The 23,374-nt window shown below is 47.2% G+C and overlaps 17 non-coding genes across 17 annotated transcripts; all 17 read left to right on the forward strand.

Annotated features, from left to right (window-relative positions):
- Window positions 1-94: 94 nt before the first annotated feature.
- Window positions 95-176, forward strand: Trnas-cga (transfer RNA serine (anticodon CGA)). The gene has a single exon. It is a non-coding gene; the product is annotated as a tRNA-Ser (tRNA).
- A 4,009-nt stretch (window positions 177-4,185) lies between these two features.
- Window positions 4,186-4,258, forward strand: Trnaf-gaa (transfer RNA phenylalanine (anticodon GAA)). Its single transcript has one exon. It is a non-coding gene; the product is annotated as a tRNA-Phe (tRNA).
- A 538-nt stretch (window positions 4,259-4,796) lies between these two features.
- On the forward strand, window positions 4,797-4,869 carry Trnak-uuu (transfer RNA lysine (anticodon UUU)). The gene has a single exon. It is a non-coding gene; the product is annotated as a tRNA-Lys (tRNA).
- A 137-nt stretch (window positions 4,870-5,006) lies between these two features.
- On the forward strand, window positions 5,007-5,088 carry Trnas-cga (transfer RNA serine (anticodon CGA)). The gene has a single exon. It is a non-coding gene; the product is annotated as a tRNA-Ser (tRNA).
- A 4,005-nt stretch (window positions 5,089-9,093) lies between these two features.
- On the forward strand, window positions 9,094-9,166 carry Trnaf-gaa (transfer RNA phenylalanine (anticodon GAA)). Its single transcript has one exon. It is a non-coding gene; the product is annotated as a tRNA-Phe (tRNA).
- Window positions 9,167-9,704: 538 nt separating this feature from the next.
- Window positions 9,705-9,777, forward strand: Trnak-uuu (transfer RNA lysine (anticodon UUU)). Its single transcript has one exon. It is a non-coding gene; the product is annotated as a tRNA-Lys (tRNA).
- A 137-nt stretch (window positions 9,778-9,914) lies between these two features.
- Window positions 9,915-9,996, forward strand: Trnas-cga (transfer RNA serine (anticodon CGA)). The gene has a single exon. It is a non-coding gene; the product is annotated as a tRNA-Ser (tRNA).
- A 4,001-nt stretch (window positions 9,997-13,997) lies between these two features.
- Window positions 13,998-14,070, forward strand: Trnaf-gaa (transfer RNA phenylalanine (anticodon GAA)). Its single transcript has one exon. It is a non-coding gene; the product is annotated as a tRNA-Phe (tRNA).
- Window positions 14,071-14,608: 538 nt separating this feature from the next.
- On the forward strand, window positions 14,609-14,681 carry Trnak-uuu (transfer RNA lysine (anticodon UUU)). The gene has a single exon. It is a non-coding gene; the product is annotated as a tRNA-Lys (tRNA).
- A 137-nt stretch (window positions 14,682-14,818) lies between these two features.
- On the forward strand, window positions 14,819-14,900 carry Trnas-cga (transfer RNA serine (anticodon CGA)). Its single transcript has one exon. It is a non-coding gene; the product is annotated as a tRNA-Ser (tRNA).
- Window positions 14,901-18,898: 3,998 nt separating this feature from the next.
- Window positions 18,899-18,971, forward strand: Trnaf-gaa (transfer RNA phenylalanine (anticodon GAA)). The gene has a single exon. It is a non-coding gene; the product is annotated as a tRNA-Phe (tRNA).
- A 538-nt stretch (window positions 18,972-19,509) lies between these two features.
- Window positions 19,510-19,582, forward strand: Trnak-uuu (transfer RNA lysine (anticodon UUU)). Its single transcript has one exon. It is a non-coding gene; the product is annotated as a tRNA-Lys (tRNA).
- Window positions 19,583-19,719: 137 nt separating this feature from the next.
- Trnas-cga (transfer RNA serine (anticodon CGA)) lies at window positions 19,720-19,801 on the forward strand. The gene has a single exon. It is a non-coding gene; the product is annotated as a tRNA-Ser (tRNA).
- Window positions 19,802-20,511: 710 nt separating this feature from the next.
- On the forward strand, window positions 20,512-20,593 carry Trnas-uga (transfer RNA serine (anticodon UGA)). The gene has a single exon. It is a non-coding gene; the product is annotated as a tRNA-Ser (tRNA).
- Window positions 20,594-21,169: 576 nt separating this feature from the next.
- On the forward strand, window positions 21,170-21,242 carry Trnaf-gaa (transfer RNA phenylalanine (anticodon GAA)). Its single transcript has one exon. It is a non-coding gene; the product is annotated as a tRNA-Phe (tRNA).
- Window positions 21,243-21,781: 539 nt separating this feature from the next.
- Window positions 21,782-21,854, forward strand: Trnak-uuu (transfer RNA lysine (anticodon UUU)). The gene has a single exon. It is a non-coding gene; the product is annotated as a tRNA-Lys (tRNA).
- A 137-nt stretch (window positions 21,855-21,991) lies between these two features.
- On the forward strand, window positions 21,992-22,073 carry Trnas-cga (transfer RNA serine (anticodon CGA)). The gene has a single exon. It is a non-coding gene; the product is annotated as a tRNA-Ser (tRNA).
- Window positions 22,074-23,374: the final 1,301 nt, after the last annotated feature.

A 23,374-nucleotide genomic window follows, 5' to 3' on the forward strand; every position in this document is an offset into this window, starting at 1 on the left:
AACACTACGGAAAAGAATGCAACTACGCCGTTTCCTGACACCACAGTGCTTTAAACGGTAGCAGTTGCATGTGTCGGCAGAACTCGCGCTACCGGCAGTCGTGGCCGAGTGGTTAAGGCGTCTGACTCGAAATCAGATTCCCTCTGGGAGCGTAGGTTCGAGTCCTACCGGCTGCGTGCGATTTTGCGTAAAGAGCAGCAAATATTTTCACACACGTGAACGCGGATGCAAACCAATGACGCCACTCTCAACAAGACGAAAATTTAAGAATACTGAGTTTCGCAACGGCCGCTGCTTCCTGTGGCTACCGGTTCACCTCGCACTGACGCTGGGACTGCAGAAAGCCGTCGCAGGCCCACGAGTGCGCTCCCGTCATTTTCTCGCGCCGACGCCGAGTTTGTGAGTACACAGATGTGCTTGGAAGTGTTGGACAGAGCGAACATTCATTTCTTTTTAAGAATCGAAATTCAGTCATTCGAGTGCGGCAAAAGCAATGGTGCAGCGTTTCTTTTGTTAAGATCTCGCAGCTACTTGCAAGTATGTCCACCGCTTAAGACGACAGAAAAGCAGCGTCAGCGGTGCGTCAGTGGGAAGTCGGTGAAGTCGCCATTGGAGCCATAAGCCAGTAATTACGACATGTGAATCACTCGCACACCACGCAGCTGTACGGTAGCTCAGTCGGTAGAGCGTTAGGTTTTCAACCAAAGGGTGTTGGGTTGAAGCCCCTGTCTGGGCGAAAATTAATACACTTTCGTAACGGCTAATGTGCTGGCAATGGAAACACTAGAGAAAAGAGTGAGGCCACGCCGCTTTCTGCCATCGGATTGCTTCTAAAGATGTCACTTTCACTTGTCGGAAGTCGATATTGCCACAGGCAGTCGTGGCCGAGTGGTTAATGGCAGCTGATGGTCGCCGGCTTACCTTACAGAATCAAATAACCCATGAACTTACCTGCTACTATGAGACCTTATATGCTGTGGCTGATTCTGATCCGGTTGATAATGACGAGATTTTAACTGCTATCCCATCAGTTTTAACAGAGGACCATAATACGGAATTTTTAGCTCCTTTTACTGCAGACGAAATTTCAGCTTTTATTGCTTGTTCACCATCTCACAAATCTCCTGGTCCGGATGGCCTTCCTAAGGAGTTTTTTGTTCGCTTTTGGCCTATTATAGGGCCTGTTTTTACGGATATAGTAAATGAAATTTTGAATGGTGGCTCAATTCCAGCCGATTTCAAGAGAGGTACGGTTGTCCTGATACCGAAAGCTGCTGGTTTGAAGACAACTAGTGACTTTCGTCCTTTAACCCTTTTAAATTTTGATTATAAGACGGCTGCTAGGGCTGTTAATGCACGTCTATCCCTCTTGCTTACACCTGTGATAACTCCTTGTCAAAGCTGCTTTCCGGGGCGCTCCATCTTGACGCCTCTGGCGGGGTATCGTGATATTGTGTCGATTGTCGCTGTCACCAATATTTCCTGTGCGCTTTTATTTGTTGATTTTAGTAAGGCTTTTGATCGTGTGTCCCATTCGTTTTTAGAGCTTCTGCTGCGCCGACTCGGTTTTAATGAAAAGGCGCTGCTGGTACTTAAGAATATGACGACTGGCATTTCTGCTAAGATTGACATTAATGGCCAGCTGACGAAGGTCATTGATATTAAACGTGGCGTCCCGCAAGGTAGCCCTTTATCCATGACCCTTTATGCTCTCTCCCTTCAACCACTCCTCACACGTCTCAACTCGACACTTCGTGGTCTTACGATCTCTGGGGTTACCCAGACAGCAACAGCTTATGCTGATGATTTGGTTGTTTTGCTTCGTTCCGCCGCAGAAGTGCCGCTGTTGAAAATGGAACTAGATAAATTTTCTGCAGCCTCAGGTTCTCGTATTAACCCCCGTAAAAGCAAACTCCTGAATTTGCGGGGCTTTGAACGTGTGGTTATTCCGTGGGTTATGGCTGTTGAACACCATACACATTTAGGTATCTATCTTGAACGGTGTCCTCTTCGTATGGCTGCAAAAAATTGGCAAGTGGCCATTTCCAAGCTTCAAGGTGTTTTATTCGAACACTCATGGCGTTCGATACCGCTACTGCAAAAAAAGCGTGTATTAGACACTTATGTTTTATGTAAAGTATATTACGTTGCTCAGTTGTTTCCGCTTCCCCGAATGCAGGGTGCAAAAATGGTCCAGCTTATTAACAGATATATTTGGCGGGGGCACATTTTTAAATTACGTTGTGATGTTTTTACGAAGCCGCGTCTTGAGGGCGGCTTGTCGTTCACCGATGTCCGTGTCAAGGCTGCTGCCCTTTATGTTAAGCGAACCCTCCATCTTTTATTTTCTGAGTCCCCGACTGTTACTTCGCGATTACTCCATGTCGTTCGTCCTGAGAGCTTGTCACCGCCTATTAACGTAGGGTCTCTAAATGCGAAGCTACGACATGTTCGGGACTTCTACATTGAGATTAGTTACCTGGATCTCCACTTACAACGTCGTCCTGTTTTTACTACGCGAACACTGCTTGCCAAATGGCACAGGTCGTTTTCTTCCAACCCGATTGTTTTGCAGTATCCCCGTTTTAATTGGCGTAACATATGGACGAATATTAGCTTACCCGTTCATTCAGCAACTGTTGCCTCCCTATGGTATAAGGTGGTTAATCAGCTGATTCCTACGAACGTACGACTTCATCGTATAGGTTTATGTGTCTCTCCGCTTTGTCAAACGTGTGGTTGTGTTGATACGCTCCCACACCGATTTACCTGCGCTGACCGTCTTCGCATGTGGTACTGGCTGCGCCGACAATTGGCGTTACTCACCAGGAGTTCGGAATCGGCATTTACAACTGATATCCTCTGCTGGCCGGACACGGTTTTTTATCCCCGGACAAAGAACAACACCATTATGTGGCTTCTTGGCCGTTACATTTTTGCAGTGGTTGATGGTGATGGTCTTTCCGATTTTATTTCGTTTATTGGTTACATGCTTCATGAGTACTGGACGCAAAAATCTTTCCCACATCTTAAGAGGGACTTTGCGAATATGCTTAGTATTGTTTTCGAAAAGCAGGGGATTGGTTAAGTTTCCACTTCTATTGATAATTACTGCGCCAGATGCATTAATGGCACCGGTATAGGGGCATACTGATCTCACTTCATGATACGGAAGACATTCTCGCTAGTTCTTAGTTCTTTTACCTTCCTGCCAAGCTTTTACCTGTTTGGATAGACGACGCATCATGACCCCCGTGTCCACATATAAGTATCATAAGACTCTGAACCAAGGACAATTACTACGTCTTGGTGCGACTGTGCTTCAGTGCAGGGAGGAGGAGACGTCATGGCCAGGCCTCGGGATTCGACCCCTGCCCAACACGCCTCCACCGAGCTGCAAGGAGACAAAAAAAAAGATAAAAAAAAAGTGGTTAAGGCGTTAAAAAAAATGGATAAGGCAAAAAAAAAATGGATAAGGCATCGGTCTCCTAAACCGGGGATTGTGGGTTCGAGTATAAAAAAAAAAAAAAAAAAAAAAAAAGTGGTTAAGGCGTCTGACTTGAAATCAGATTCCCTCTGGGAGCGTAGGTTCGAGTCCTGCCGACTGCGAAAATTTTCTCGCTCTCAGAAGAAGGACGTTCAGCTGCATCCTAGCGGTTGCGTCTCCACTAAACACGTGGATCGCCAGCAATGTGCAGGGTGCAGCGCTACAGTCGCGCCCAGAAGCCACAGCTCATCTCCTCGTCTCACAGCCGTCCACCAGGTGTCAGTGCAAGTGTCACCTCTCTGGGCAGTGCAGATGTGTCCATTTTAGCTTGCAGACGATGACGTGTAGCAATTTATGAGCTAGCGCAAGTCAAATGTTTTACCGTGTGTATCTGCTAGATGCTGCCTCTCACACGCTGGAGAGGCTCACTGCTTCTTGTGTCTCGTTCTTTGCACACGAGTTGCACGTGGCATCGATATAGCACAGGTTTTCTAGCGTCAGCGAAGTCAATATTACATGAATCGAGTCGAAGTGTTTGCTTGTTACGATGATGGAAGCAGAAGAAATGTGTGTGGTACTTCACTGCATCTGCTGCTCGCCTTTCAGCGTCCCTGTGTCTTATCAGATGAAGATGACTGTGAAATTGGCGACGGGGCAGAGGTCAACGAAGACGTGCAAAACAGAGACGTTCAACGTCAGCCGAAATAGCTCAGTTGGGAGAGCGTTAGACTGAAGATCTAAAGGTCCCTGGTTCGATCCCGGGTTTCGGCATGCATTCGTTTTGAAGCTGACGCCAATGGAATTGCTCTGAGTTTGTGATAATGTAACTACCGCCGAGAACAAAAATGACTCCCTCCTGTAGCTGTTCTGGTTGTCCAGTGCATGCCATAAGAGGAACACAGTAGGCAAATGCCTGGGAAGCAAGAAAATAAAAAAAAAGTCCTACCTATTGCGTTCCCTTTTTTGTGTCAGGACGTGAAGAACGTCTCCAACGGAACCGTGAAATGAGCGAAAACGTGGGAAACATTGCATTCGAAATGCTTGTGAATTTTCCAGTTGCCCAGTGAGTGTCGACAGAACACGTAAATCCTCTGCTCCAACGTATGAGACGTAACGATTGCTGCAATTTGTTCTTGCGTCATGTGTCAGCATTCTTCGATAGTCTGTTACGAGCTTAGCACGATAAGTTTGTAGACAGCATCCAGGCGACGTTTTATTAGTTACAGCTCCATGCAGCGAGTGCACAACAGTAAAGGACATGAGTCAATGTGCAGTTGTGTATCGTGGAAGGTTTACAAACGTCTTGTGAGCCCGGATAGCTCAGTCGGTAGAGCATTAGGCTTTTAACCTAAGGGTCCAGGGTTCAAGTCCCTGTCCGGGCGGAAATTTTAATACTTTGGTAGTGATTCGTCTAGTAGAGGTGGAAACACTACGGAAAAGAATGCAACTACGCCGTTTCCTGACACCACAGTGCTTTAAACGGTAGCAGTTGCATGTGTCGGCAGAACTCGCGCTACCGGCAGTCGTGGCCGAGTGGTTAAGGCGTCTGACTCGAAATCAGATTCCCTCTGGGAGCGTAGGTTCGAGTCCTACCGGCTGCGTGCGATTTTGCGTAAAGAGCAGCAAATATTTTCACACACGTGAACGCGGATGCAAACCAATGACGCCACTCTCAACAAGACGAAAATTTAAGAATACTGAGTTTCGCAACGGCCGCTGCTTCCTGTGGCTACCGGTTCACCTCGCACTGACGCTGGGACTGCAGAAAGCCGTCGCAGGCCCACGAGTGCGCTCCCGTCATTTTCTCGCGCCGACGCCGAGTTTGTGAGTACACAGATGTGCTTGGAAGTGTTGGACAGAGCGAACATTCATTTCTTTTTAAGAATCGTAATTCAGTCATTCGAGTGCGGCAAAAGCAATGGTGCAGCGTTTCTTTTGTTAAGATCTCGCAGCTACTTGCAAGTATGTCCACCGCTTAAGACGACAGAAAAGCAGCGTCAGCGGTGCGTCAGTGGGAAGTCGGTGAAGTCGCCATTGGAGCCATAAGCCAGTAATTACGACATGTGAATCACTCGCACACCACGCAGCTGTACGGTAGCTCAGTCGGTAGAGCGTTAGGTTTTCAACCAAAGGGTGTTGGGTTGAAGCCCCTGTCTGGGCGAAAATTAATACACTTTCGTAACGGCTAATGTGCTGGCAATGGAAACACTAGAGAAAAGAGTGAGGCCACGCCGCTTTCTGCCATCGGATTGCTTCTAAAGATGTCACTTTCACTTGTCGGAAGTCGATATTGCCACAGGCAGTCGTGGCCGAGTGGTTAATGGCAGCTGATGGTCGCCGGCTTACCTTACAGAATCAAATAACCCATGAACTTACCTGCTACTATGAGACCTTATATGCTGTGGCTGATTCTGATCCGGTTGATAATGACGAGATTTTAACTGCTATCCCATCAGTTTTAACAGAGGACCATAATACGGAATTTTTAGCTCCTTTTACTGCAGACGAAATTTCAGCTTTTATTGCTTGTTCACCATCTCACAAATCTCCTGGTCCGGATGGCCTTCCTAAGGAGTTTTTTGTTCGCTTTTGGCCTATTATAGGGCCTGTTTTTACGGATATAGTAAATGAAATTTTGAATGGTGGCTCAATTCCAGCCGATTTCAAGAGAGGTACGGTTGTCCTGATACCGAAAGCTGCTGGTTTGAAGACAGCTAGTGACTTTCGTCCTTTAACCCTTTTAAATTTTGATTATAAGACGGCTGCTAGGGCTGTTAATGCACGTCTATCCCTCTTGCTTACACCTGTGATAACTCCTTGTCAAAGCTGCTTTCCGGGGCGCTCCATCTTGACGCCTCTGGCGGGGTATCGTGATATTGTGTCGATTGTCGCTGTCACCAATATTTCCTGTGCGCTTTTATTTGTTGATTTTAGTAAGGCTTTTGATCGTGTGTCCCATTCGTTTTTAGAGCTTCTGCTGCGCCGACTCGGTTTTAATGAAAAGGCGCTGCTGGTACTTAAGAATATGACGACTGGCATTTCTGCTAAGATTGACATTAATGGCCAGCTGACGAAGGTCATTGATATTAAACGTGGCGTCCCGCAAGGTAGCCCTTTATCCATGACCCTTTATGCTCTCTCCCTTCAACCACTCCTCACACGTCTCAACTCGACACTTCGTGGTCTTACGATCTCTGGGGTTACCCAGACAGCAACAGCTTATGCTGATGATTTGGTTGTTTTGCTTCGTTCCGCCGCAGCAGTGCCGCTGTTGAAAATGGAACTAGATAAATTTTCTGCAGCCTCAGGTTCTCGTATTAACCCCCGTAAAAGCAAACTCCTGAATTTGCGGGGCTTTGAACGTGTGGTTATTCCGTGGGTTATGGCTGTTGAACACCATACACATTTAGGTATCTATCTTGAACGGTGTCCTCTTCGTATGGCTGCAAAAAATTGGCAAGTGGCCATTTCCAAGCTTCAAGGTGTTTTATTCGAACACTCATGGCGTTCGATACCGCTACTGCAAAAAAAGCGTGTATTAGACACTTATGTTTTATGTAAAGTATATTACGTTGCTCAGTTGTTTCCGCTTCCCCGAATGCAGGGTGCAAAAATGGTCCAGCTTATTAACAGATATATTTGGCGGGGGCACATTTTTAAATTACGTTGTGATGTTTTTACGAAGCCGCGTCTTGAGGGCGGCTTGTCGTTCACCGATGTCCGTGTCAAGGCTGCTGCCCTTTATGTTAAGCGAACCCTCCATCTTTTATTTTCTGAGTCCCCGACTGTTACTTCGCGATTACTCCATGTCGTTCGTCCTGAGAGCTTGTCACCGCCTATTAACGTAGGGTCTCTAAATGCGAAGCTACGACATGTTCGGGACTTCTACATTGAGATTAGTTACCTGGATCTCCACTTACAACGTCGTCCTGTTTTTACTACGCGAACACTGCTTGCCAAATGGCACAGGTCGTTTTCTTCCAACCCGATTGTTTTGCAGTATCCCCGTTTTAATTGGCGTAACATATGGACGAATATTAGCTTACCCGTTCATTCAGCAACTGTTGCCTCCCTATGGTATAAGGTGGTTAATCAGCTGATTCCTACGAACGTACGACTTCATCGTATAGGTTTATGTGTCTCTCCGCTTTGTCAAACGTGTGGTTGTGTTGATACGCTCCCACACCGATTTACCTGCGCTGACCGTCTTCGCATGTGGTACTGGCTGCGCCGACAATTGGCGTTACTCACCAGGAGTTCGGAATCGGCATTTACAACTGATATCCTCTGCTGGCCGGACACGGTTTTTTATCCCCGGACAAAGAACAACACCATTATGTGGCTTCTTGGCCGTTACATTTTTGCAGTGGTTGATGGTGATGGTCTTTCCGATTTTATTTCGTTTATTGGTTACATGCTTCATGAGTACTGGACGCAAAAATCTTTCCCACATCTTAAGAGGGACTTTGCGAATATGCTTAGTATTGTTTTCGAAAAGCAGGGGATTGGTTAAGTTTCCACTTCTATTGATAATTACTGCGCCAGATGCATTAATGGCACCGGTATAGGGGCATACTGATCTCACTTCATGATACGGAAGACATTCTCGCTAGTTCTTAGTTCTTTTACCTTCCTGCCAAGCTTTTACCTGTTTGGATAGACGACGCATCATGACCCCCGTGTCCACATATAAGTATCATAAGACTCTGAACCAAGGACAATTACTACGTCTTGGTGCGACTGTGCTTCAGTGCAGGGAGGAGGAGACGTCATGGCCAGGCCTCGGGATTCGACCCCTGCCCAACACGCCTCCACCGAGCTGCAAGGAGACAAAAAAAAAGATAAAAAAAAGTGGTTAAGGCGTTAAAAAAAATGGATAAGGCAAAAAAAAAATGGATAAGGCATCGGTCTCCTAAACCGGGGATTGTGGGTTCGAGTATAAAAAAAAAAAAAAAAAAAAAAGTGGTTAAGGCGTCTGACTTGAAATCAGATTCCCTCTGGGAGCGTAGGTTCGAGTCCTGCCGACTGCGAAAATTTTCTCGCTCTCAGAAGAAGGACGTTCAGCTGCATCCTAGCGGTTGCGTCTCCACTAAACACGTGGATCGCCAGCAATGTGCAGGGTGCAGCGCTACAGTCGCGCCCAGAAGCCACAGCTCATCTCCTCGTCTCACAGCCGTCCACCAGGTGTCAGTGCAAGTGTCACCTCTCTGGGCAGTGCAGATGTGTCCATTTTAGCTTGCAGACGATGACGTGTAGCAATTTATGAGCTAGCGCAAGTCAAATGTTTTACCGTGTGTATCTGCTAGATGCTGCCTCTCACACGCTGGAGAGGCTCACTGCTTCTTGTGTCTCGTTCTTTGCACACGAGTTGCACGTGGCATCGATATAGCACAGGTTTTCTAGCGTCAGCGAAGTCAATATTACATGAATCGAGTCGAAGTGTTTGCTTGTTACGATGATGGAAGCAGAAGAAATGTGTGTGGTACTTCACTGCATCTGCTGCTCGCCTTTCAGCGTCCCTGTGTCTTATCAGATGAAGATGACTGTGAAATTGGCGACGGGGCAGAGGTCAACGAAGACGTGCAAAACAGAGACGTTCAACGTCAGCCGAAATAGCTCAGTTGGGAGAGCGTTAGACTGAAGATCTAAAGGTCCCTGGTTCGATCCCGGGTTTCGGCATGCATTCGTTTTGAAGCTGACGCCAATGGAATTGCTCTGAGTTTGTGATAATGTAACTACCGCCGAGAACAAAAATGACTCCCTCCTGTAGCTGTTCTGGTTGTCCAGTGCATGCCATAAGAGGAACACAGTAGGCAAATGCCTGGGAAGCAAGAAAATAAAAAAAAAGTCCTACCTATTGCGTTCCCTTTTTTGTGTCAGGACGTGAAGAACGTCTCCAACGGAACCGTGAAATGAGCGAAAACGTGGGAAACATTGCATTCGAAATGCTTGTGAATTTTCCAGTTGCCCAGTGAGTGTCGACAGAACACGTAAATCCTCTGCTCCAACGTATGAGACGTAACGATTGCTGCAATTTGTTCTTGCGTCATGTGTCAGCATTCTTCGATAGTCTGTTACGAGCTTAGCACGATAAGTTTGTAGACAGCATCCAGGCGACGTTTTATTAGTTACAGCTCCATGCAGCGAGTGCACAACAGTAAAGGACATGAGTCAATGTGCAGTTGTGTATCGTGGAAGGTTTACAAACGTCTTGTGAGCCCGGATAGCTCAGTCGGTAGAGCATTAGGCTTTTAACCTAAGGGTCCAGGGTTCAAGTCCCTGTCCGGGCGGAAATTTTAATACTTTGGTAGTGATTCGTCTAGTAGAGGTGGAAACACTACGGAAAAGAATGCAACTACGCCGTTTCCTGACACCACAGTGCTTTAAACGGTAGCAGTTGCATGTGTCGGCAGAACTCGCGCTACCGGCAGTCGTGGCCGAGTGGTTAAGGCGTCTGACTCGAAATCAGATTCCCTCTGGGAGCGTAGGTTCGAGTCCTACCGGCTGCGTGCGATTTTGCGTAAAGAGCAGCAAATATTTTCACACACGTGAACGCGGATGCAAACCAATGACGCCACTCTCAACAAGACGAAAATTTAAGAATACTGAGTTTCGCAACGGCCGCTGCTTCCTGTGGCTACCGGTTCACCTCGCACTGACGCTGGGACTGCAGAAAGCCGTCGCAGGCCCACGAGTGCGCTCCCGTCATTTTCTCGCGCCGACGCCGAGTTTGTGAGTACACAGATGTGCTTGGAAGTGTTGGACAGAGCGAACATTCATTTCTTTTTAAGAATCGAAATTCAGTCATTCGAGTGCGGCAAAAGCAATGGTGCAGCGTTTCTTTTGTTAAGATCTCGCAGCTACTTGCAAGTATGTCCACCGCTTAAGACGACAGAAAAGCAGCGTCAGCGGTGCGTCAGTGGGAAGTCGGTGAAGTCGCCATTGGAGCCATAAGCCAGTAATTACGACATGTGAATCACTCGCACACCACGCAGCTGTACGGTAGCTCAGTCGGTAGAGCGTTAGGTTTTCAACCAAAGGGTGTTGGGTTGAAGCCCCTGTCTGGGCGAAAATTAATACACTTTCGTAACGGCTAATGTGCTGGCAATGGAAACACTAGAGAAAAGAGTGAGGCCACGCCGCTTTCTGCCATCGGATTGCTTCTAAAGATGTCACTTTCACTTGTCGGAAGTCGATATTGCCACAGGCAGTCGTGGCCGAGTGGTTAATGGCAGCTGATGGTCGCCGGCTTACCTTACAGAATCAAATAACCCATGAACTTACCTGCTACTATGAGACCTTATATGCTGTGGCTGATTCTGATCCGGTTGATAATGACGAGATTTTAACTGCTATCCCATCAGTTTTAACAGAGGACCATAATACGGAATTTTTAGCTCCTTTTACTGCAGACGAAATTTCAGCTTTTATTGCTTGTTCACCATCTCACAAATCTCCTGGTCCGGATGGCCTTCCTAAGGAGTTTTTTGTTCGCTTTTGGCCTATTATAGGGCCTGTTTTTACGGATATAGTAAATGAAATTTTGAATGGTGGCTCAATTCCAGCCGATTTCAAGAGAGGTACGGTTGTCCTGATACCGAAAGCTGCTGGTTTGAAGACAGCTAGTGACTTTCGTCCTTTAACCCTTTTAAATTTTGATTATAAGACGGCTGCTAGGGCTGTTAATGCACGTCTATCCCTCTTGCTTACACCTGTGATAACTCCTTGTCAAAGCTGCTTTCCGGGGCGCTCCATCTTGACGCCTCTGGCGGGGTATCGTGATATTGTGTCGATTGTCGCTGTCACCAATATTTCCTGTGCGCTTTTATTTGTTGATTTTAGTAAGGCTTTTGATCGTGTGTCCCATTCGTTTTTAGAGCTTCTGCTGCGCCGACTCGGTTTTAATGAAAAGGCGCTGCTGGTACTTAAGAATATGACGACTGGCATTTCTGCTAAGATTGACATTAATGGCCAGCTGACGAAGGTCATTGATATTAAACGTGGCGTCCCGCAAGGTAGCCCTTTATCCATGACCCTTTATGCTCTCTCCCTTCAACCACTCCTCACACGTCTCAACTCGACACTTCGTGGTCTTACGATCTCTGGGGTTACCCAGACAGCAACAGCTTATGCTGATGATTTGGTTGTTTTGCTTCGTTCCGCCGCAGAAGTGCCGCTGTTGAAAATGGAACTAGATAAATTTTCTGCAGCCTCAGGTTCTCGTATTAACCCCCGTAAAAGCAAACTCCTGAATTTGCGGGGCTTTGAACGTGTGGTTATTCCGTGGGTTATGGCTGTTGAACACCATACACATTTAGGTATCTATCTTGAACGGTGTCCTCTTCGTATGGCTGCAAAAAATTGGCAAGTGGCCATTTCCAAGCTTCAAGGTGTTTTATTCGAACACTCATGGCGTTCGATACCGCTACTGCAAAAAAAGCGTGTATTAGACACTTATGTTTTATGTAAAGTATATTACGTTGCTCAGTTGTTTCCGCTTCCCCGAATGCAGGGTGCAAAAATGGTCCAGCTTATTAACAGATATATTTGGCGGGGGCACATTTTTAAATTACGTTGTGATGTTTTTACGAAGCCGCGTCTTGAGGGCGGCTTGTCGTTCACCGATGTCCGTGTCAAGGCTGCTGCCCTTTATGTTAAGCGAACCCTCCATCTTTTATTTTCTGAGTCCCCGACTGTTACTTCGCGATTACTCCATGTCGTTCGTCCTGAGAGCTTGTCACCGCCTATTAACGTAGGGTCTCTAAATGCGAAGCTACGACATGTTCGGGACTTCTACATTGAGATTAGTTACCTGGATCTCCACTTACAACGTCGTCCTGTTTTTACTACGCGAACACTGCTTGCCAAATGGCACAGGTCGTTTTCTTCCAACCCGATTGTTTTGCAGTATCCCCGTTTTAATTGGCGTAACATATGGACGAATATTAGCTTACCCGTTCATTCAGCAACTGTTGCCTCCCTATGGTATAAGGTGGTTAATCAGCTGATTCCTACGAACGTACGACTTCATCGTATAGGTTTATGTGTCTCTCCGCTTTGTCAAACGTGTGGTTGTGTTGATACGCTCCCACACCGATTTACCTGCGCTGACCGTCTTCGCATGTGGTACTGGCTGCGCCGACAATTGGCGTTACTCACCAGGAGTTCGGAATCGGCATTTACAACTGATATCCTCTGCTGGCCGGACACGGTTTTTTATCCCCGGACAAAGAACAACACCATTATGTGGCTTCTTGGCCGTTACATTTTTGCAGTGGTTGATGGTGATGGTCTTTCCGATTTTATTTCGTTTATTGGTTACATGCTTCATGAGTACTGGACGCAAAAATCTTTCCCACATCTTAAGAGGGACTTTGCGAATATGCTTAGTATTGTTTTCGAAAAGCAGGGGATTGGTTAAGTTTCCACTTCTATTGATAATTACTGCGCCAGATGCATTAATGGCACCGGTATAGGGGCATACTGATCTCACTTCATGATACGGAAGACATTCTCGCTAGTTCTTAGTTCTTTTACCTTCCTGCCAAGCTTTTACCTGTTTGGATAGACGACGCATCATGACCCCCGTGTCCACATATAAGTATCATAAGACTCTGAACCAAGGACAATTACTACGTCTTGGTGCGACTGTGCTTCAGTGCAGGGAGGAGGAGACGTCATGGCCAGGCCTCGGGATTCGACCCCTGCCCAACACGCCTCCACCGAGCTGCAAGGAGACAAAAAAAAGATAAAAAAAAGTGGTTAAGGCGTTAAAAAAAATGGATAAGGCAAAAAAAATGGATAAGGCATCGGTCTCCTAAACCGGGGATTGTGGGTTCGAGTATAAAAAAAAAAAAAAAAAAAAAGTGGTTAAGGCGTCTGACTTGAAATCAGATTCCCTCTGGGAGCGTAGGTTCGAGTCCTGCCGACTGCGAAAATTTTCTCGCTCTCAGAAGAAGGACGTTCAGCTGCATCCTAGCGGTTGCGTCTCCACTAAACACGTGGATCGCCAGCAATGTGCAGGGTGCAGCGCTACAGTCGCGCCCAGAAGCCACAGCTCATCTCCTCGTCTCACAGCCGTCCACCAGGTGTCAGTGCAAGTGTCACCTCTCTGGGCAGTGCAGATGTGTCCATTTTAGCTTGCAGACGATGACGTGTAGCAATTTATGAGCTAGCGCAAGTCAAATGTTTTACCGTGTGTATCTGCTAGATGCTGCCTCTCACACGCTGGAGAGGCTCACTGCTTCTTGTGTCTCGTTCTTTGCACACGAGTTGCACGTGGCATCGATATAGCACAGGTTTTCTAGCGTCAGCGAAGTCAATATTACATGAATCGAGTCGAAGTGTTTGCTTGTTACGATGATGGAAGCAGAAGAAATGTGTGTGGTACTTCACTGCATCTGCTGCTCGCCTTTCAGCGTCCCTGTGTCTTATCAGATGAAGATGACTGTGAAATTGGCGACGGGGCAGAGGTCAACGAAGACGTGCAAAACAGAGACGTTCAACGTCAGCCGAAATAGCTCAGTTGGGAGAGCGTTAGACTGAAGATCTAAAGGTCCCTGGTTCGATCCCGGGTTTCGGCATGCATTCGTTTTGAAGCTGACGCCAATGGAATTGCTCTGAGTTTGTGATAATGTAACTACCGCCGAGAACAAAAATGACTCCCTCCTGTAGCTGTTCTGGTTGTCCAGTGCATGCCATAAGAGGAACACAGTAGGCAAATGCCTGGGAAGCAAGAAAATAAAAAAAAAGTCCTACCTATTGCGTTCCCTTTTTTGTGTCAGGACGTGAAGAACGTCTCCAACGGAACCGTGAAATGAGCGAAAACGTGGGAAACATTGCATTCGAAATGCTTGTGAATTTTCCAGTTGCCCAGTGAGTGTCGACAGAACACGTAAATCCTCTGCTCCAACGTATGAGACGTAACGATTGCTGCAATTTGTTCTTGCGTCATGTGTCAGCATTCTTCGATAGTCTGTTACGAGCTTAGCACGATAAGTTTGTAGACAGCATCCAGGCGACGTTTTATTAGTTACAGCTCCATGCAGCGAGTGCACAACAGTAAAGGACATGAGTCAATGTGCAGTTGTGTATCGTGGAAGGTTTACAAACGTCTTGTGAGCCCGGATAGCTCAGTCGGTAGAGCATTAGGCTTTTAACCTAAGGGTCCAGGGTTCAAGTCCCTGTCCGGGCGGAAATTTTAATACTTTGGTAGTGATTCGTCTAGTAGAGGTGGAAACACTATGGAAAAGAATGCAACTACGCCGTTTCCTGACACCACAGTGCTTTAAACGGTAGCAGTTGCATGTGTCGGCAGAACTCGCGCTACCGGCAGTCGTGGCCGAGTGGTTAAGGCGTCTGACTCGAAATCAGATTCCCTCTGGGAGCGTAGGTTCGAGTCCTACCGGCTGCGTGCGATTTTGCGTAAAGAGCAGCAAATATTTTCACACACGTGAACGCGGATGCAAACCAATGACGCCACTCTCAACAAGACGAAAATTTAAGAATACTGAGTTTCGCAACGGCCGCTGCTTCCTGTGGCTACCGGTTCACCTCGCACTGACGCTGGGACTGCAGAAAGCCGTCGCAGGCCCACGAGTGCGCTCCCGTCATTTTCTCGCGCCGACGCCGAGTTTGTGAGTACACAGATGTGCTTGGAAGTGTTGGACAGAGCGAACATTCATTTCTTTTTAAGAATCGAAATTCAGTCATTCGAGTGCGGCAAAAGCAATGGTGCAGCGTTTCTTTTGTTAAGATCTCGCAGCTACTTGCAAGTATGTCCACCGCTTAAGACGACAGAAAAGCAGCGTCAGCGGTGCGTCAGTGGGAAGTCGGTGAAGTCGCCATTGGAGCCATAAGCCAGTAATTACGACATGTGAATCACTCGCACACCACGCAGCTGTACGGTAGCTCAGTCGGTAGAGCGTTAGGTTTTCAACCAAAGGGTGTTGGGTTGAAGCCCCTGTCTGGGCGAAAATTAATACACTTTCGTAACGGCTAATGTGCTGGCAATGGAAACACTAGAGAAAAGAGTGAGGCCACGCCGCTTTCTGCCATCGGATTGCTTCTAAAGATGTCACTTTCACTTGTCGGAAGTCGATATTGCCACAGGCAGTCGTGGCCGAGTGGTTAATGGCAGCTGATGGTCGCCGGCTTACCTTACAGAATCAAATAACCCATGAACTTACCTGCTACTATGAGACCTTATATGCTGTGGCTGATTCTGATCCGGTTGATAATGACGAGATTTTAACTGCTATCCCATCAGTTTTAACAGAGGACCATAATACGGAATTTTTAGCTCCTTTTACTGCAGACGAAATTTCAGCTTTTATTGCTTGTTCACCATCTCACAAATCTCCTGGTCCGGATGGCCTTCCTAAGGAGTTTTTTGTTCGCTTTTGGCCTATTATAGGGCCTGTTTTTACGGATATAGTAAATGAAATTTTGAATGGTGGCTCAATTCCAGCCGATTTCAAGAGAGGTACGGTTGTCCTGATACCGAAAGCTGCTGGTTTGAAGACAGCTAGTGACTTTCGTCCTTTAACCCTTTTAAATTTTGATTATAAGACGGCTGCTAGGGCTGTTAATGCACGTCTATCCCTCTTGCTTACACCTGTGATAACTCCTTGTCAAAGCTGCTTTCCGGGGCGCTCCATCTTGACGCCTCTGGCGGGGTATCGTGATATTGTGTCGATTGTCGCTGTCACCAATATTTCCTGTGCGCTTTTATTTGTTGATTTTAGTAAGGCTTTTGATCGTGTGTCCCATTCGTTTTTAGAGCTTCTGCTGCGCCGACTCGGTTTTAATGAAAAGGCGCTGCTGGTACTTAAGAATATGACGACTGGCATTTCTGCTAAGATTGACATTAATGGCCAGCTGACGAAGGTCATTGATATTAAACGTGGCGTCCCGCAAGGTAGCCCTTTATCCATGACCCTTTATGCTCTCTCCCTTCAACCACTCCTCACACGTCTCAACTCGACACTTCGTGGTCTTACGATCTCTGGGGTTACCCAGACAGCAACAGCTTATGCTGATGATTTGGTTGTTTTGCTTCGTTCCGCCGCAGAAGTGCCGCTGTTGAAAATGGAACTAGATAAATTTTCTGCAGCCTCAGGTTCTCGTATTAACCCCCGTAAAAGCAAACTCCTGAATTTGCGGGGCTTTGAACGTGTGGTTATTCCGTGGGTTATGGCTGTTGAACACCATACACATTTAGGTATCTATCTTGAACGGTGTCCTCTTCGTATGGCTGCAAAAAATTGGCAAGTGGCCATTTCCAAGCTTCAAGGTGTTTTATTCGAACACTCATGGCGTTCGATACCGCTACTGCAAAAAAAGCGTGTATTAGACACTTATGTTTTATGTAAAGTATATTACGTTGCTCAGTTGTTTCCGCTTCCCCGAATGCAGGGTGCAAAAATGGTCCAGCTTATTAACAGATATATTTGGCGGGGGCACATTTTTAAATTACGTTGTGATGTTTTTACGAAGCCGCGTCTTGAGGGCGGCTTGTCGTTCACCGATGTCCGTGTCAAGGCTGCTGCCCTTTATGTTAAGCGAACCCTCCATCTTTTATTTTCTGAGTCCCCGACTGTTACTTCGCGATTACTCCATGTCGTTCGTCCTGAGAGCTTGTCACCGCCTATTAACGTAGGGTCTCTAAATGCGAAGCTACGACATGTTCGGGACTTCTACATTGAGATTAGTTACCTGGATCTCCACTTACAACGTCGTCCTGTTTTTACTACGCGAACACTGCTTGCCAAATGGCACAGGTCGTTTTCTTCCAACCCGATTGTTTTGCAGTATCCCCGTTTTAATTGGCGTAACATATGGACGAATATTAGCTTACCCGTTCATTCAGCAACTGTTGCCTCCCTATGGTATAAGGTGGTTAATCAGCTGATTCCTACGAACGTACGACTTCATCGTATAGGTTTATGTGTCTCTCCGCTTTGTCAAACGTGTGGTTGTGTTGATACGCTCCCACACCGATTTACCTGCGCTGACCGTCTTCGCATGTGGTACTGGCTGCGCCGACAATTGGCGTTACTCACCAGGAGTTCGGAATCGGCATTTACAACTGATATCCTCTGCTGGCCGGACACGGTTTTTTATCCCCGGACAAAGAACAACACCATTATGTGGCTTCTTGGCCGTTACATTTTTGCAGTGGTTGATGGTGATGGTCTTTCCGATTTTATTTCGTTTATTGGTTACATGCTTCATGAGTACTGGACGCAAAAATCTTTCCCATCTTAAGAGGGACTTTGCGAATATGCTTAGTATTGTTTTCGAAAAGCAGGGGATTGGTTAAGTTTCCACTTCTATTGATAATTACTGCGCCAGATGCATTAATGGCACCGGTATAGGGGCATACTGATCTCACTTCATGATACGGAAGACATTCTCGCTAGTTCTTAGTTCTTTTACCTTCCTGCCAAGCTTTTACCTGTTTGGATAGACGACGCATCATGACCCCCGTGTCCACATATAAGTATCATAAGACTCTGAACCAAGGACAATTACTACGTCTTGGTGCGACTGTGCTTCAGTGCAGGGAGGAGGAGACGTCATGGCCAGGCCTCGGGATTCGACCCCTGCCCAACACGCCTCCACCGAGCTGCAAGGAGACAAAAAAAAGATAAAAAAAAGTGGTTAAGGCGTTAAAAAAAATGGATAAGGCAAAAAAAAATGGATAAGGCATCGGTCTCCTAAACCGGGGATTGTGGGTTCGAGTATAAAAAAAAAAAAAAAAAAAGTGGTTAAGGCGTCTGACTTGAAATCAGATTCCCTCTGGGAGCGTAGGTTCGAGTCCTGCCGACTGCGAAAATTTTCTCGCTCTCAGAAGAAGGACGTTCAGCTGCATCCTAGCGGTTGCGTCTCCACTAAACACGTGGATCGCCAGCAATGTGCAGGGTGCAGCGCTACAGTCGCGCCCAGAAGCCACAGCTCATCTCCTCGTCTCACAGCCGTCCACCAGGTGTCAGTGCAAGTGTCACCTCTCTGGGCAGTGCAGATGTGTCCATTTTAGCTTGCAGACGATGACGTGTAGCAATTTATGAGCTAGCGCAAGTCAAATGTTTTACCGTGTGTATCTGCTAGATGCTGCCTCTCACACGCTGGAGAGGCTCACTGCTTCTTGTGTCTCGTTCTTTGCACACGAGTTGCACGTGGCATCGATATAGCACAGGTTTTCTAGCGTCAGCGAAGTCAATATTACATGAATCGAGTCGAAGTGTTTGCTTGTTACGATGATGGAAGCAGAAGAAATGTGTGTGGTACTTCACTGCATCTGCTGCTCGCCTTTCAGCGTCCCTGTGTCTTATCAGATGAAGATGACTGTGAAATTGGCGACGGGGCAGAGGTCAACGAAGACGTGCAAAACAGAGACGTTCAACGTCAGCCGAAATAGCTCAGTTGGGAGAGCGTTAGACTGAAGATCTAAAGGTCCCTGGTTCGATCCCGGGTTTCGGCATGCATTCGTTTTGAAGCTGACGCCAATGGAATTGCTCTGAGTTTGTGATAATGTAACTACCGCCGAGAACAAAAATGACTCCCTCCTGTAGCTGTTCTGGTTGTCCAGTGCATGCCATAAGAGGAACACAGTAGGCAAATGCCTGGGAAGCAAGAAAATAAAAAAAAAGTCCTACCTATTGCGTTCCCTTTTTTGTGTCAGGACGTGAAGAACGTCTCCAACGGAACCGTGAAATGAGCGAAAACGTGGGAAACATTGCATTCGAAATGCTTGTGAATTTTCCAGTTGCCCAGTGAGTGTCGACAGAACACGTAAATCCTCTGCTCCAACGTATGAGACGTAACGATTGCTGCAATTTGTTCTTGCGTCATGTGTCAGCATTCTTCGATAGTCTGTTACGAGCTTAGCACGATAAGTTTGTAGACAGCATCCAGGCGACGTTTTATTAGTTACAGCTCCATGCAGCGAGTGCACAACAGTAAAGGACATGAGTCAATGTGCAGTTGTGTATCGTGGAAGGTTTACAAACGTCTTGTGAGCCCGGATAGCTCAGTCGGTAGAGCATTAGGCTTTTAACCTAAGGGTCCAGGGTTCAAGTCCCTGTCCGGGCGGAAATTTTAATACTTTGGTAGTGATTCGTCTAGTAGAGGTGGAAACACTATGGAAAAGAATGCAACTACGCCGTTTCCTGACACCACAGTGCTTTAAACGGTAGCAGTTGCATGTGTCGGCAGAACTCGCGCTACCGGCAGTCGTGGCCGAGTGGTTAAGGCGTCTGACTCGAAATCAGATTCCCTCTGGGAGCGTAGGTTCGAGTCCTACCGGCTGCGTGCGATTTTGCGTAAAGAGCAGCAAATATTTTCACACACGTGAACGCGGATGCAAACCAATGACGCCACTCTCAACAAGACGAAAATTTAAGAATACTGAGTTTCGCAACGGCCGCTGCTTCCTGTGGCTACCGGTTCACCTCGCACTGACGCTGGGACTGCAGAAAGCCGTCGCAGGCCCACGAGTGCGCTCCCGTCATTTTCTCGCGCCGACGCCGAGTTTGTGAGTACACAGATGTGCTTGGAAGTGTTGGACAGAGCGAACATTCATTTCTTTTTAAGAATCGCAATTCAATCATTCGAGTGCGGCAAAAGCAGTGGTGCAGCGTTTCTTTTCTTATGATCTCGCAGCTGCTTGGAAGTATGTCCATCGTTTAAGACGACAGAAAAGTAGCGTCAGCGGTGCGTCAGTGGGAAGTCGGTGAAGTCGCCATTGGAGCCATAAGCCAGCAATTACGACATGCGAATCACTCGGACACCACGCAGCTGTACGATAATGCTCGTGCGTGGGCCCGCATAGCTCAGTCGGCAGAGCGGTAGGTTCTCAATCAAATGGTCCTGGGTTCAAGTCCCTGTCTGGGCGAAAATTATTACATTTTGGAAACGGCCAATGGAAACCTTACAGAAATGAGTGAGGCCACGCCGCTTTCTGCCATCAGATTGCTTCTAAAGATGGCAGTTTCCGTTGTCGGGAGACATTTCCGCCACCAGCAGTCGTGGCCGAGTGGCTAAGGCGTCTGACTTGAAATCAGATTCCCTCTGGGAGCGTAGGTTCGAGTCCTGCCGACTGCGAAAATTTTCTCGCTCTCAGAAGAAGGACGTTCAGCTGCATCCTAGCGGTTGCGTCTCCACTAAACACGTGGATCGCCAGCAATGTGCAGGGTGCAGCGCTACAGTCGCGCCCAGAAGCCACAGCTCATCTCCTCGTCTCACAGCCGTCCACCAGGTGTCAGTGCAAGTGTCACCTCTCTGGGCAGTGCAGATGTGTCCATTTTAGCTTGCAGACGATGACGTGTAGCAATTTATGAGCTAGCGCAAGTCAAATGTTTTACCGTGTGTATCTGCTAGATGCTGCCTCTCACACGCTGGAGAGGCTCACTGCTTCTTGTGTCTCGTTCTTTGCACACGAGTTGCACGTGGCATCGATATAGCACAGGTTTTCTAGCGTCAGCGAAGTCAATATTACATGAATCGAGTCGAAGTGTTTGCTTGTTACGATGATGGAAGCAGAAGAAATGTGTGTGGTACTTCACTGCATCTGCTGCTCGCCTTTCAGCGTCCCTGTGTCTTATCAGATGAAGATGACTGTGAAATTGGCGACGGGGCAGAGGTCAACGAAGACGTGCAAAACAGAGACGTTCAACGTCAGCCGAAATAGCTCAGTTGGGAGAGCGTTAGACTGAAGATCTAAAGGTCCCTGGTTCGATCCCGGGTTTCGGCATGCATTCGTTTTGAAGCTGACGCCAATGGAATTGCTCTGAGTTTGTGATAATGTAACTACCGCCGAGAACAAAAATGACTCCCTCCTGTAGCTGTTCTGGTTGTCCAGTGCATGCCATAAGAGGAACACAGTAGGCAAATGCCTGGGAAGCAAGAAAATAAAAAAAAAAGTCCTACCTATTGCGTTCCCTTTTTTGTGTCAGGACGTGAAGAACGTCTCCAACGGAACCGTGAAATGAGCGAAAACGTGGGAAACATTGCATTCGAAATGCTTGTGAATTTTCCAGTTGCCCAGTGAGTGTCGACAGAACACGTAAATCCTCTGCTCCAACGTATGAGACGTAACGATTGCTGCAATTTGTTCTTGCGTCATGTGTCAGCATTCTTCGATAGTCTGTTACGAGCTTAGCACGATAAGTTTGTAGACAGCATCCAGGCGACGTTTTATTAGTTACAGCTCCATGCAGCGAGTGCACAACAGTAAAGGACATGAGTCAATGTGCAGTTGTGTATCGTGGAAGGTTTACAAACGTCTTGTGAGCCCGGATAGCTCAGTCGGTAGAGCATTAGGCTTTTAACCTAAGGGTCCAGGGTTCAAGTCCCTGTCCGGGCGGAAATTTTAATACTTTGGTAGTGATTCGTCTAGTAGAGGTGGAAACACTACGGAAAAGAATGCAACTACGCCGTTTCCTGACACCACAGTGCTTTAAACGGTAGCAGTTGCATGTGTCGGCAGAACTCGCGCTACCGGCAGTCGTGGCCGAGTGGTTAAGGCGTCTGACTCGAAATCAGATTCCCTCTGGGAGCGTAGGTTCGAGTCCTACCGGCTGCGTGCGATTTTGCGTAAAGAGCAGCAAATATTTTCACACACGTGAACGCGGATGCAAACCAATGACGCCACTCTCAACAAGACGAAAATTTAAGAATACTGAGTTTCGCAACGGCCGCTGCTTCCTGTGGCTACCGGTTCACCTCGCACTGACGCTGGGACTGCAGAAAGCCGTCGCAGGCCCACGAGTGCGCTCCCGTCATTTTCTCGCGCCGACGCCGAGTTTGTGAGTACACAGATGTGCTTGGAAGTGTTGGACAGAGCGAACATTCATTTCTTTTTAAGAATCGAAATTCAGTCATTCGAGTGCGGCAAAAGCAATGGTGCAGCGTTTCTTTTGTTAAGATCTCGCAGCTACTTGCAAGTATGTCCACCGCTTAAGACGACAGAAAAGCAGCGTCAGCGGTGCGTCAGTGGGAAGTCGGTGAAGTCGCCATTGGAGCCATAAGCCAGTAATTACGACATGTGAATCACTCGCACACCACGCAGCTGTACGGTAGCTCAGTCGGTAGAGCGTTAGGTTTTCAACCAAAGGGTGTTGGGTTGAAGCCCCTGTCTGGGCGAAAATTAATACACTTTCGTAACGGCTAATGTGCTGGCAATGGAAACACTAGAGAAAAGAGTGAGGCCACGCCGCTTTCTGCCATCGGATTGCTTCTAAAGATGTCACTTTCACTTGTCGGAAGTCGATATTGCCACAGGCAGTCGTGGCCGAGTGGTTAATGGCAGCTGATGGTCGCCGGCTTACCTTACAGAATCAAATAACCCATGAACTTACCTGCTACTATGAGACCTTATATGCTGTGGCTGATTCTGATCCGGTTGATAATGACGAGATTTTAACTGCTATCCCATCAGTTTTAACAGAGGACCATAATACGGAATTTTTAGCTCCTTTTACTGCAGACGAAATTTCAGCTTTTATTGCTTGTTCACCATCTCACAAATCTCCTGGTCCGGATGGCCTTCCTAAGGAGTTTTTTGTTCGCTTTTGGCCTATTATAGGGCCTGTTTTTACGGATATAGTAAATGAAATTTTGAATGGTGGCTCAATTCCAGCCGATTTCAAGAGAGGTACGGTTGTCCTGATACCGAAAGCTGCTGGTTTGAAGACAGCTAGTGACTTTCGTCCTTTAACCCTTTTAAATTTTGATTATAAGACGGCTGCTAGGGCTGTTAATGCACGTCTATCCCTCTTGCTTACACCTGTGATAACTCCTTGTCAAAGCTGCTTTCCGGGGCGCTCCATCTTGACGCCTCTGGCGGGGTATCGTGATATTGTGTCGATTGTCGCTGTCACCAAT

This window comes from Schistocerca nitens, unplaced genomic scaffold, assembly GCF_023898315.1.
Source record: "Schistocerca nitens isolate TAMUIC-IGC-003100 unplaced genomic scaffold, iqSchNite1.1 HiC_scaffold_385, whole genome shotgun sequence".
Lineage (NCBI taxonomy): Eukaryota > Metazoa > Arthropoda > Insecta > Orthoptera > Acrididae > Schistocerca > Schistocerca nitens.